The following is a 14,575-nucleotide window of genomic DNA, read 5'->3' on the forward strand; positions in this document are numbered from 1 at the left end:
AGCTCCCCTTTGTTGGGAAGCACTTAACCAATCACAGTTAATGCGTCCCCAGTCAGTCTTCAAATTAATTTCTTGAATTAATGTAAAGAGTAAATGAAATGACTGTCCCCAAGCCATCCATGTGCTGGGATTCTGGCACAGGCTGCAGGGTTGAGCATGGGTGATACGTGGATGGGAGACCATGACTGCTTGTTCCTCTGGTACCATGCTGTCCCCAGTGTCCCAGTGCAGTGCTAGAAGGCACTGTGCAGCTGGGAGGGGCTCAGTAGGGAGCGCTCTCCCCTGAGATAGTGCTGATTCTCTAGGCTGTAATTTTAACCCCCACCCCGGTAATTAAGCAAGATCAGCATTATAACACAGCTTATATCAGCAAAACTGAAATAAGATATAGCAGCAAAAGTGCAGCAGGGCTGGTATAATTGCATCTGGGCTAGTGGCTTTTCCTGGCACAGTTCCATTGGTCACAAATCACCTCACCACACCCTCAACCATTAGGATACTGGAGGGACTCACGGGGAGGTTATGCAGGGACGAGGTGGGGGCCCCCCCATGTGTGATGGGCTGTTCCAGCAGAAGTCTGTAGTGTAGAACTGGCCTACAACTACCAGTGCCTTGTCTTCACTCTGTTTTACAACAGGAAAGCGACCTTGTATTAGTCATACCACAGTGAAACACAAATTGGGTTTGTTCGTTTGTTTTATGCAGTGAAGAAAAAGTCTAAGGAGTTTAAGGACATGTCAACATTACAAACTTAAGTTGCCATATATTAGGTCGCCTTACAGCCACTGCAGTAATTACTGCAGTGGTGCATGTCCACACTACCCTCCTTCTGTCGTGGGTGCAGGTCCTCACCAGGAGCCCTTCCACTGATCTAGGAGGGGCAGTGTGGGGAGCTGAGGGCCGGGTGTTTCAACTCTGCTGGCAGCTCCCTGCCAGGAGCCTGGCTGCTCCACAGGCTCCTGGCAGGCTCCCCCCATCCCTCCCCCACCGCTCCCCATTCCCCACCAGGAGCGGTGTAAAGCCGTCCGTGGCTTCTTCCCTTCCCCTCCTCCCCGATCCCCACTGGGAGCGCAGGGGAGCCGCCCAGGGCTTTTTATCCCCAGGGAGCGGAGTCCAGCTGTCCCGAATTCTTCCCCCTCCCACCTGCTCCCCACCAGTAGCCAGGCAACCTTGGCAATTTCACAGCTCACCCAGCTGTGAAATTGACACGGCTGCCTGGCTCCTGGCAGGGAGCAGGCTGCTCAGGCTTCTCACCCCAGCCTGAGCAGAGAGGAGCTGGGCTCTAGCTGCCCGCTTTCTTGTCAATTTCACAGCTCCTGCCATGAAATTGACAAGATAGCTGATGTAAGGGACACAGTGTCTACACAGACACTGTCGCCCTAACTACACCGCCCTCGTGGAGGTGGAGTTAGCATGTCGGTGTAGTAGGGCGCTTACATCAGTGGGAGGAAGGCTGCAGTGTAGACCCTGTCATAATTAGGTTAACATAAGCTGCCTTATGTCGACCTAATCATATAAAATAGGCCAGCCCTAAGTCTCAGCTTTGTTCCTTCGCATAGCTGAGCTGCTGGAATCTAAAAGCTGATGAAAGCTAACTGGGCTGAAAAAGACCACAAGCGCATTTCCTTTTGATTCAACATCTGTTTCCATTGCCGGAACAAACCAAATTTCCATGAAGGCTTAAAAGTCTGGGGGATTTCCGGGGATCAGTGACTTGGAGGCCAATTAACCACTGGAGCAGCTTGCTACGGGAGGTGGTGGAATTGTCTCACTATTTCCTTGTGCTCCCCTGGGGGTCCTTATGCATCTGCTGTCTCTTGTAAGCCCTTTGGGGCAGGGACTGTCTTTCACGGTGTCTCTGGACAGCACCCAGCACAATGGGGGCCCAAGCTTGGCCAGGGTCTGTGCAGCGCCTGACACGATGGAGGCTCTCCAATCTGTTGAGTGCTGTGCAGTGCCCAGCCTGACAGCGGCCTCGATCTCACAAGAACATTGGCACGGAAGGGACCTCCTGGGTCAAGTCCAGGCCCCTGCTATCACAGCCAACCATGCTTCAATCAGAGTCTGTGGAGCACCCGGCATAAAGGGCCCCCCAATTCATTGGTACAGGCCTCTAAACACTACCTGGATACAATAATAATTGCCTTTACCTCTCTGATTCTTCAAGATTGTGTATTTTTCCTCCACTGCCTCCAGACTCCTCCCACCTTCTCCCCAAGCCCTCCTCCCAGGCTGTCACTCTATGGGCAAGCTTGCTTCAAACTGCCTAATGCAGGGCCTGATCCTGAGAGGCACTGCATGGGAAGTGATGGGAGGGGGTCTGAGGTTGTGCAGTGACTTACAGGGTTCAAGCCCAAACCTCTGAGCATTCAGCTGTATGTTAGGATTGATCCTTTTAAATGCCACTTCATTTCCAACTGCTGCAATTGAAACGCCTTTTGTTGTGAGGGTTGGAAGGCTGTGTGTGGTGTGTATATGGGTGAGAGAGAGATTAAGTGTGATTAACAGACATTCCCGTGCAGATACACTGGTTTACAGCTGCAATAGTCTTATCTTATTCAAGACAATCCACTCATAGCCCGGTATATTTTTCCAGCCTTTGTATCTCTGATAGTCCATGGGGAGAGATAGTAGCTTGGAGTGAGAACACAGGCATGAATCATACAGCTGCAGGAAATGTCAGTTTAGAGATGAGTAGCCCCCAGAGTCCATTAATTGCACGTTTGTTACACGAGCTAATTTAGGGAGGTTTCCAAATGTACTCACTACAAGGCAATGTAGGGGCAGTGAGTAGCCCCTGATGCTGAGCACTACACAGATACCCCTACTCTGCAACCGAGACCGGGGAGGCCCTACACCATGCTAGGAGCCACACAGACCCATCCCTCTGACCGAGAGCAGGGGGAGCCCCTCCCCATCGTGCTGGGTGCTACACAGACACATAATGAGACAGGCCTTACTTACCCTAAAGATCTTACAGTCTAAATAAAAGAGAGAGGGGAAACTGAGGCCCCAAGAGGGGTTGCCAAGGTCAGTGGCAGACACACTGCCAGGAATAGAACCAAGGTGTCCATACTCCCAGTTCTGGGCCCTAGCTACTACATCACACAGCCACCAAGGAGGAGTTTTGATCTCCGATTTTAGGCCGCACGTGCGTGCAAGGAAATGACAACACCACTAACCATGTTCCATAAATCTGCTTTACATGGAAGTGACACTAACTTAAGCCTTGTGGAAAATGTTAACTGACTCATTCTTGGTGCCATTTAGTACGGGACTGAATGGCAAGCATCCATCTGTCACTGCTGGCACCAAACCACTAATCCCGCCCTTGGCATCTGTTTATGTGCTTAGATTCACACACGGCCTCTCCATCACTGGGCTCTCTCTAGACTTGAATGTGCAGTTGTGCTGAAGTGTGTCATGATTTACTGCCGGTTAACATGCATCACCCAGAGCCGTACGAATAAATGGAGTTTTCAATTCAGTGGTTAAACCAGAAAAAAAAAATTAAAAATTGATTTGGGGTTGGTCAGAAATGAAATTTAAAAAAAAAAAAAAAATTTTGGAGAACGGAAAAAGAAGAAAAAGAAAGTTCAAAGCAAAATGTTTAGTTTAGTTTGAGGTGTTTTTTTTTTAACACTTTTTTTTTAAAAAAAAACAAAACTGAAGAAAAAATTGAAACAGTAATTTTGAATAAAAAATCAAATCAAAACTTTTTTTTTTTTTTTTTTTAATATATTTTCCAACTGAAACAATTTGGCTCGGCACAAATTCATGAACCGTTTCAGTCAACAACAAACCTGCATTTTATGGTGAAAACAAGTTTCACCTGAAAAATTCTGTCCATCTCTATTAAACAGCACAACTGGAAATTCTAATGAGGACACTTCAAACGGCTTATTCCAAGGCTCCAGAGAACGTCACTGTGAAGCATAATGCAGACATGTGAGAAAGGATTGTTCCCAGTCCTGGCTATGACAAACAGGACAACCCAAGATTGGTTATGAACGCCCAGAGATTGTGGCACTGGAGGTAATTCACGTTAATTAACATTTTTGCAAATGCTATCTAATAATAATACCGCCTAGCTCTTATCTAGCGCTTCTCTTCAGTAGATCTCAAAGCACTTTAGAAAGGAGGTCAATATCATTACTGGTAGCTGAAACCTCAGGCTGTCTCACAGATGTAATTCAGGAAGTCATGTGGATTAAAAAAAAAAAAAAAAAAAAAGAAGCCAAAACGGCTGAGAACTTAAACATTGGCTGGTAACAGACCATGAACCCCAGCGATATTTGAACCTGGTGATATTCTGAACAAAGAGAGCTCTCAGCCAAGCTTGTAGCTACTTCCATCGCTTCACGCTGACTCAAGACATTCTAGACTTCACAGGGACACACAGAGTGACAATCCTGGAATCTTATTTTGAAGATTCCTATTTGACAGATGAGGAAGCTGAGTCACTGACCAGGAAAGTGATGCACCTAAGGTCATCCAGCAGGCGAGTGGCAGAACCAGAAAAGAACCCGATTCCCCGTCCAGTGCTCTACCCCCCTATACTAGCCTCCACTGCCTCTATACAGTCTACAAACTTGAAGCAGTACGGTCTAGTGGTTAAGGCACCAGACTAGGAGGCAGGCACTCATGTGATCTAGCTCTAGCTCTGCCACTGATCTACGGTGGGACCTTGGATAAGACACTTCCCCTCCTTGTGCCTCAGTTTCTCCTCCCAAGCTTTGCCTATTTAGAAAGTGATTTTGGGGGGACCTGGGACGGTCTCTTGCAGTACCCAGCATGATAGGGCCCCAGTCTTTGTTGGGACCGTGTTACCCTAAGGAGAAAGAGTTTGGTGTTGTGCCAGGTACCACATAGAACCATAACAAGAGACAGCTCCTGCCCTGCAAAGCATACACTCGTAGAACCAAGGAGTCCCGAGTCCCAGTCCACTGCTGCATCCAGTAGGTCACGTGGTTTCATTTGGTTTTGTAATTTGCCTGTCAAGGGAACTCTTTCTTTTTAAGCAACATAAAAACCAAACCAGATTATTCAGAGAAGTGATTACTCTTCCCAGACGGTAGAGAGGGAATGTAACACAGGAGCAAAGCTGAGCAGCCTTAGAAGTCAAACAAACATGTCCCCGTGAAGAGAGTTTTAGTAGGAAAAGCCAAAGAGACCTACGTTCAGGGAGCCTGCACCTCACTTCTAGTGCATTGGGATCGTGGGTGAGAAACAGGGGGCTGCGGTCTCTGATCCGAGCTCAGTTTCCAGAAGGGGAAAGGCTTTATCCTGCAGAGACAAAAGAGGAAAGTTAAGGGAAGCAAAACAACAATAAAATGAGCCAGGGAGAGTTGTGCTGAGAATAGCAATTGGTGCAGAGTTGCAATTGCTGAGGGAATAGAAAACCTAGGGCTTCAGAACACAGGACTGGAAAAAACCCTCCCAAGTCAGTGAGTCCAGTCCCTGCTGTTGCAGGCAGCCATGTCATAAGCTCCTGGTCAGAAGCTTATCAATGTTTGCTTCTCTGCTCCTCCAGAATCTCCCTCCTCTCGTGGGTAGAAACCTCCTTCTCATTTCTAGCTAAAACTGATTCCTGGCCAGTTTATTCCCATTTGTTCTTGTGCCGATATTGTCCTTGAGCTTCAACAGCTCTTCTCTCCCCCTGGGATTTGCGCCCGGATGCATTTCTAGAGAGCAATCCGATCCCCTCTGAGCTTCAAGGGGAACAGACAGACATCAGATCAAGTCATCACACCAAGTGATTGGCTCATCTAGAGAGGATGGATGGTCCAGTGGTCAGGGTGCTAGCCTGCAGCCTGGGAGCCCTACCCCACCACAGGCCCCATGTATGACATCGGGCAAGTCACTTTGGCACACACAGATCGGTATAACTATTCCAGTGAGAGCTGTTTCCCCTCCAACCCTTTCTCTGCTTAGGCCTGATCTAGGCACAGATTTTGTACCAGTATAACCATTTCAATTATCGGGTCTGATTTTTTATTTTTTTTTATTGATTTATATGTGGATTACGGTAGTGTCCAAGAGCCCTAATTATGGACCTCTGCACCAGGTGCTGTACAAACACAGAACAAAAAGATGGTCTCTGCCTCCAAAGAGCTTCCAATCAGAGGCTTGTGTACACAGCAAAATTGCCAGGCATTAGGGATTTTGGAATAATTTCTGCAGGAGTTATTCCACAATAGCTCCCCATGTGAACGCTCTTATTCTGGAACTAGGGTGGCTTTTGATGGTTCAGTTTAATCCACTTTAGAAACGGGTTCCGGAATAAAAGCCTCCCCTCCCAGGAGTTACTCCAGAATAGACTCAAATTATAAAGCTAGATGGGACCACTATGATCATCTAGTCCGACCTTCTGTATAACACAGGCCCCACACGACTGCCCTGAATTAATTCCTCGTTGAACTAGCATGGACCTTTTAGAAAAAACATCCAGTCTGGATTTAAAAACTGCCAGTGATGAAGAATCTGCCCCAGTCGTTGGTAAATTGCCTCAATGGTTAATAATCCTCACTGGTAAGGTTTTTTTGCCTTATTTCCAGTCTGAATTGTCGAGCAGCAGCTTCCAACCACTGGATCTTGCTAGACCTTTTCTACTAGATTGAAGGGCCTAGTATCAGTTCTAGCATTTTAAAATGTACACCCTTCCTTTTTCCAGCGTATTGCCCTGCACAGACAAACCCTGCACCGAAACAGGTAGCTATAGACAGACAAATGGCCAGCAGTTATGCCAGTATAAAGGTGCCTTACACCCGTATAGCTGATTCTCCTTCCCACATGGGAATAGCGTTTCCAGTATAAGCACTTTTATCCCAGTATAACTGCATCCGCACTAGGGTTCCTTTGAGGTGCCCGGCATAACAGGGCCCCCAATCTCAGTTGTAGCCTCTAACCACCACCACAATACAACTGAGCAGCACACTTCACATGGGAATGATGAACAAGGCCCAGGTAGCGAATATACACCATCTCAGTATTGAACAAGACACGGCACCTGTTACAAAGCGCAGTGTTCATGGAGGGGGGGAAAGATTGGAGTTGAAAAGTTAAAGAATCCTGACAGGAAGAGAAGGACTTAACTGAGCATCAGCTGCGGCCTTTTCTCGCAGCTGTCTCATTCACAGAGCTTGGGCTGAGGTGTTTTGACAGCTAGAGACTGGATTGGCGTCAACCGCATCAGACAAGCTGGCAGTCAGATGCAACAAGAGGCAGATGCAATAATTCAAGAGACGCTCTAGTAGGCACCTTGAGTCTACGTGAAAGCAGCAAGCATCCACCGCTACTGCCCACTAGGCTAACGATCATGGGAGTAATACTGGGACTGCCAGACCAGATCAGACAAGGGATCCTTCTCATACTATTGCAGCAGCCGGCACAACAGGGGCCCTAATTTCAGTAACGGGGTCTGTGCAGTGTCTGGCAGGATGGGGGCCCCCCATCTCAGTCAGTGGATGGGGTCCATGCCAGGTGCTGCAAAATGGAGTTCTGATCTCGGTTGGGTACTGTGCAGCACAGATCTATGAGGCCGGGCATAATCCGACTGTACTACATCTTCCATGATGCACCACGGCCAGGGACTCATAAGAGATGCCTCCGCCTCAAAAAGAGGGGAGAAAGTGATGCATCATGGGAGATGTAGTCTGGGCAGGGAGCACAGCCCACAAAAGAGACTGGGAGCATAAGACCCCCTCTTGCTGAACTACAACTTTCATGAGACATCGCAGCACCATTTTGAATCAAAACATTTGGGTTTAGATGCTGCACTGAAAAGCAGCAATTTTCTGCACGATTAAAAGAAAACAAGCCCTATTTTCCAGTGTGTCAGCAGATGTTAATTTAATTTAATCCCAACTTTAAATCGTAGTCTGGACATGCCTTAGTGACAAAAGGCGCTCCTGTTTAGCATATTGGCTCAGCAATGCGAGGCCAAAGGGAGCTGAAATTTCTTTCTGGCTTTTGTATGAGAATCATTTGCTAAATTCCAGCTGTAGAGGCAAATTCTGCCTGCCTGTGTTACAGAGGAACCTAGTTCTACTCTCTAATCGAAGCATTGGTGCATTTACCCTCAAACTGAGCACATTCACTCTGCAGTTCTGGAGAGACAAACACACGCACAGAACCCTGCAGTGCTGGTTACTTAGGGCCTTGTCTACACTGGCAAGGTTCTGCGCAGTAAAGCAGCTTTCTGAGGCATAACTCCCGAGGCGTACACCCGGCCAAGCCACTTAGTGCACAGAAACTGCGCCGTTGCAGGGCTGTAAAAAAACCCACCGCCACGAGAGGTGTAGAGCTCTCTGCACTTGGGCTACCGCACCACGGTGCCAGTGTAGACACCCTGGTCAATTACAGCGCCGCGATTGGCCTCCGGGAGGTGTCCCACAATGCCTGTTCTCGCCTCTCTGGTCATCGGTTTGAACTCTACTGCCCTGCCCTCAGGTGACCAACCATGAGCCCCACCCCTTAAATTTGTTGGGAATTTTGAAAGTCCCCTTCCTGTTTGCTCAGTGAGGGGTGCAGTGGTCTCACGCATCTTTCCAGGTGACCACGCCTGCTTCACACAGCAGGTGATCCCCTGCTTGGAGCAGTGCCGAGCTGCTGGAGCTCATCGGCATTTGGGGAGAGGAGGCTGTCCAGTCACAGCTGCGCTCAAGCCATAGGAATTAGGATACCTACGGACAGATATCACACTTCATGACGGAGAGGGGCCATAACCAGGACACACTGCAGTGTAGGGTCAAAGTGAAGGAGCTGCGGAACGCCTACCACAAGGCACGGGAGGCAAACCACTGCTCCGGTGCTGTGCCCACGAGCTGTCAGTTCTACAAAGAGCTGGACGCGATACTTGGTGGCGACCCCACCTCCCCTGTGAATACTTGGGTGGCTCGCGTGCCAGTCAAGAGTGGACTGAGCCAGGAGGAGGAAATCTTGGATGTGGAGGGGGAGGGGGAACCCAGAGGCAGAGGATGACTTGGAGATCAGAGATGCATGCAGCCAGGAGCTCTTCTCTACCCCGGAGGAGGCTAGCCACTCACAGCAGTGGGAGCTTGGCAAAGCGCAAATAGGAGATGTGCATACCACCACATGCCTAGTCTGAGCAGCGGAACAGGGTGTTGACTTACTCCCTCACTTCACAGGAATCTGCCTCAGAGATCTTCATGAAACTCTCATGGAGATACTGGGCAATCCGCTGCAGCAGGTTCTTTGGCAGAGCTGCTTTGTTTCTTGCCCCATTAAGGGTAACTTTCCCACGCCACTCTGCCATCACTGGGGGGGATGGGGGAAGACATGACCATTGCTGCATACAGGTGAGCCGCATAAGGCCCAGGGCAGAAGCCACAGTCTTGGAGAAGACCTTCCCTTGATTCCCTGCTCACCCTCAGCAGCGAGAGGTCTTCCATAATGAACACAGCCTGTGGAAAATGGGGGGACAGTAATGATTATAAGGCCTTCCCTACAGTGCTGGTTCTCCCCAAGAGCCACGTGCCCAGTGTACAGTACAGTTCTGGAACACTGATTTCCCCTGCCCCTGTGGTTACTCACCATTTTGGGGGTTTTGTGGCTCATGTGTGCTTGCCTGGGGTCAGCCAGTTAGTGACAGCTATGTGAATAGTGGCTGTGTTTTAAATCACCGAATCAGTGGTCTGTGTGTTGCAAACAGTACTGCTCCTGTAAAATGTTGTGTTTTGGCTTCACAGATATGACGATGGGAGCTCAGCCTCCCCCTTTGTTATCGCCAGCTGAACGGCTGCGCAGAATTAGAAAGCGGCCACAGAAAACTAAGGAGGACTTTCTGCGTGATGTCATGATGCACTCCCTGGCCGAAAAATAAGAATTGGTGGAGTGGCGGACAGCGAGAAGAGGGACCGAAAGGAGAATGCGGCACGCCAGAACGAAGCCATGGAGTGGCTCTTAAACATTATGGAGCGCCGAGCGGACATGCTCCAGGTACTGCTAGCACTGCAAACCAAGCAGCTCCGCGCCCACCCTCCCCTGCAGCCACTGTCGCAAAACTCTTTCCTGTGTATCCCCCAGACACAGTCAACACACTCTTATCAACCTCCTGGCTCCAGTCCGTACCCACTGAATTCCACTTCTGCTCCGTCACAGTCCAGCCCTGCCGACTCCCAGTACCCACTGCATTCAACACCCGTCCCTCTGCAGTTTAGCCCTGCTGAAGTACAGTACCTGTTGCACTGTACTCCAAAGGACAAGGCCGCATATGATATCTGGACAAACACAAATCTTTAACCATCCCAGGACCCCAACTCCTCCTGGAACCCATAATGTCAAGCACGTTGCCCAGAGTCACGGTCTTTTGGAGCAGGATGCGATTGATGGCTCTGCACACTTCCATCAACACGAGTCCAACGGTCAACTTTCCCACTCCGAACTGGTTAGTGACTGATCAGTAGCATTCTGGAGTAGCCAGCTTCCACAGTGCAATCGCCACGCGCTTCTCCAACGGCAGGACAGCTCTCATTCTCGTGTCCTTGCGCCGCAGGGCTGGGGTGAGCTCATCACGCAGTCCCATGAATGTGGCTTTCCTCATCCGAACGTTCTGCAGCCACTGCTCGTCATCCCAGACGTGCATGATGACGTGATCCTACCACTCAATGTTTGTTTCCCAAAAGTGGCGTTCCACTGTGGTCAGCACCTCCGTGAATGCCACAAGCAATCTCATATCATAGCTACTACGTGTGGCGAGATCAACGTCAAACTCCTCTTGCCTTTGTAGTTTAAGGAATAATTCCACTGCCACTCGTGACGTGTTAGTGAGAGTGAGCAGCATTTTGGTCAACAGTTTGGGATCCATTCCTGCAGACCGAAGAGGCAGAGCGCACAGTACACAAACCGTTGAAAGATGGCGCCAAATGCAGATGGAAGCACCAGGATTACTGGGATGCGAAGCGATGCATCACGGGGCATTGGGACAGGACCCAGGATGCCCCGCGACCCCCTCCGCCTTCCCACAACTGTCAGCAGCAGCAGCAGAAGAGACACTCTGTGGGATAGCTGCCCAGAGGGCACCGCTCTGAATACCGATGCAAGTACTTCAGGCGTGAACACGATATCGCATAGGCAGCTGACAGTGTAAACACACAATAGAGGTTCCCTTCAGCGCTCTCTGAGTGGTGATGTAATGCTGGTGATGTAACTCTGCCAGTGTAAACCTACCCTTAGAGTCAAAATCAACAGACCCCATCAATCCACATTCTCTCAGCTCTAAGGAGCTTGCTGAGGAGTCTTCATTCCATGATGCTCAGTAGGATTTCTCTGTAACACCTCCCTTGGCCCTAACTGCCCTCCCAGTGCTTTGACTCTTTCCACTATCTTCAAAGCACAGGCACAGTCCTGCCCTTATCATGGGAGACACGTTAATTCCTTTCTCTTTTAATCTCCCCTGCATCTCGCCCTTGCAATTTCGAAACACTTCACAGCAATTCAGCGGAGCTGCTGAACAGTATTGTTACTGCAAATATTGTTACATAACAGTATTGTTACCCTTCTTGAAAACTAGACAGCCCCCGGCAACTTTCACAGCCAGCCACTCAGTGATAAACCTGGAGCAGCTGGGGAGAGCGGATCACACTAGGAACAGGACTCAGTGACCCAGGAGGTCCCTTCCAGTCCTATGTACCTCCCTACCCCTCAATGGCAACACAATTCAAGTGCAAAAGACCTGTACCGGAGGCAGATCCCCTGTTAGGCATTGTGGTCCAGTGGAAAGGGCACTAGCTTGGAAGTCAAAGAAGCCTGTACTCTCCTCTCAGCTCTGGTACTGTGCGACCAGCCAAGACCTGGTCTACACCTAAAACAGATACTAGGCATAGCAAGATTGTTTAAGGTGCAGTTTGGTTTTCTTTTACTGACATAACTGTTGGTATAAGCCCTAGTCTAGGCACAGTTATACCAGCAAAACAATACTTTTTTGTTAGTAACAGCTGTGTCTTCATTCCTAGCTCCTAAGGGACCACTACGATCATCTAGTCTGACGCTTCTACATACCACAGGAGATAGGGCTTCTCTGAATGAATTTCTGTTTGCACTAGAGCTCGACAGGCATAGCTATACTGGCAAACCATTTCTAGCATAGCCAAGGCCAAGTCAATTCACCTTTCTGTGCCTATGTGCTCCTTCCATCTGTCTCGCCTATTCAGGCCTTGGCTACCCTAGACCACCTTTGCCGGTATAACTCTCCTAGCAAATCCTAAACAGACGCAGCTTCTGTCCGCAAAACAAAGTGGTTTTGCCAGTAGAGGTTCTACCATCCCCAAGTGAAATAAGTTATGCCAGCAAAATGACTTTTATGCCAGTATTACTGCGTATACACCAGGAATTTTGCCGGTATGAAAAGGTCAGAGAAGTCACACAACACTCTCACTATTTCCCCATGTTTATCCCCTCCCCACTGTTCCTCAGACGTCCTTGTCAACTGCTGGAAATGGCCCACCTTGATTAACACTATAAAAGGTTCACACACAACCCCCCCCCCCTTTGCTGGTAATAGCTCACCTTACCTGATCACTCTGGTTACAGTGTGTATGGTAACACCCATTGTTTCATGTTCTCTGTGTACATAAATCTCCCCACTGTATTTTCCACTGAAGGCATCTGATGAAGTGAGCTGTAGCTCACGAAAGCTCATGCTCAAATAAATTGGTTAGTCTCTAAGGTGCCACAAGTCCTCCTTTTCTTTTTGCGAACACTCTCACTCTCTCCCTAGAAGACATCACAGGCAATTTTTCAATCAAAACTGAATTTTTCAATTTTTTTTCTCTAAAATATCTGCTCTAGCTCAACCAGGAATTAATTCGGGGCTGGCCTATGGCCTGTGCTTTACAAGCAGTCAGCCTAGGGGATCACAGTGGGCCCTCTGGCCTTAGAATCTATTAATCTAGGACATTACTATACTAGCGAAAGTTTCTAGCATAGATCGGTCCTGAGATTTTAAGCTTCACAGATGCGCCCACACTAAGAAAAAAGAAATGCTCTGACCACATTAGCAAAAGATGCGGTGAAATCCTCATGAAGAGAAGGAAGATTGTAGCTTTCATACGTTAGTGGATCAAGGTAAATGTTAGTTGGGAGCCTAGGGTTTTGCCTCATGTTTGCCTCCACGTTAACAGGGAGGTGATTTCACTTCTGTATACGGTACTGGGGAGACTGATACTGGACTACTGCATCCAGCTCTGGTGTCAACATTTTAGCAAGGATTTTGAAAAATGGGAGAGGGTGCAGAGAAGAGCCATAAAAATGATCCAAGGGCTGGAAAAAATGCCTTACAGTGAGAGACATCATAGAGTTTAAGGCTAGAGGGGACCATTATATCATCTAGCCTGACCTCCTGTATATCACAGACACCTACATTTCACTCAGCTACCCCTGTTTTGAGCCCAGTGACTTAAGAAGTTCAATCTGTTCAACTTAATAAAAGAAGATCAAGAGGGGACTTGATCCCAGTACATAAGAACCACTGCAGGAAGAAAATAAAAGGCTTTTCAATCTAGTGAAGAAAGGCTGAACAAGAACTACTGGCTAGAAGGTAAAGCCAGACAAATACAAAATTAAGTAGAAAACACAATTTTTTAAAAACGAAGGCTATCAACCACAGGAACACGCTCCCAAGGGAAGTGGTGGATTCCACATCTCTTGATGTCTGCGAATCCAGACTGGCTGCCTTTCTGGAAGATGCTTTAGTCAAACACATGTTATTGCACTCAATATAGGGGTAAATGGGTGACAGTCTCCAGCCAGTGATATAAACGGAGAGCAGAGTGGATGATCCAATGGTGCCTTCTGGCCTTATAAATCTATGACCCTTTTTTCCTAGTGAAGACAAGGCTTTAGTTAAGTTAGCTGGTTGTGTTCTAGCACAGGCATTAAAACTAAACCTGATGGCGTTCTCCTGCATGTGCACCTGCATCTCTTATGCCCAAGGTTAAGAACAAACATGGGCAGCCTTGGGAAAACACGTGGCATGCATCCATACTAGTCCTAGTAACTCCCTAGTCCTTACCTTGGCCTGCTAACACACATGAAAACTACAAACCGTGTTAGTTAACAAGTAAGAACATACCTCTTTGCCTAGTGAACAGTCTGCAAAGTATCCAGAGAGTTCTCACAATTCACCTTGCGGGAGGTTAGAGAAAAATGTAAACCAGAATGTTTGCTTTGGCGTTCTTGAGATTGATAATCTAACCACGCGAATCATGTGAAACAAGTGGGTGGGGGAAACAAGATTGTCTTGAGCTGCCAGGGACTTGTGCAAAATCCAAAGAATTCAAAGCATTTGTAAGTAGTCCCTCCCTCCATGCATGCAAAAGTATTGTTGTCCTTTGTGGGAGGAGATGCACTTGGGGGGCGGGGGGGAAATACCTACAGACTACATTTTTGAAGTGCACAGTCAGAAACATGACAATTCGATGGGCAAATGTTTCTTTCGCAGCCACACTTAGTGTTTCTTCAAGTCCTATCTTCTGTCTGTGATCATGAAATCCAAGGCCAAAATTTTCACAGATTTTTTAAGGCCAGAAGGGCTCATCCTGAATCCCAATCATCT

At 48.2% G+C, this 14,575-nt stretch overlaps 1 protein-coding gene across 1 annotated transcript in view; it reads right to left on the reverse strand.

Moving 5' to 3' along the window:
- PC (pyruvate carboxylase) overlaps nucleotides 1-14,575 on the reverse strand; it is a 239,704-nt gene that overhangs the window by 191,578 nt on the left and 33,551 nt on the right. The window contains exon 2 of the mRNA XM_084632881.1: nucleotides 5,179-5,286. The gene's annotated coding sequence lies outside the window, so the exon portion shown is untranslated. The remainder of the gene's footprint in view (nucleotides 1-5,178; nucleotides 5,287-14,575) is intronic.

Source organism: Lepidochelys olivacea, assembly GCF_965140295.1.
Source record: "Lepidochelys olivacea isolate rLepOli2 genome assembly, chromosome: 7".
Classification (NCBI taxonomy): domain Eukaryota; kingdom Metazoa; phylum Chordata; order Testudines; family Cheloniidae; genus Lepidochelys; species Lepidochelys olivacea.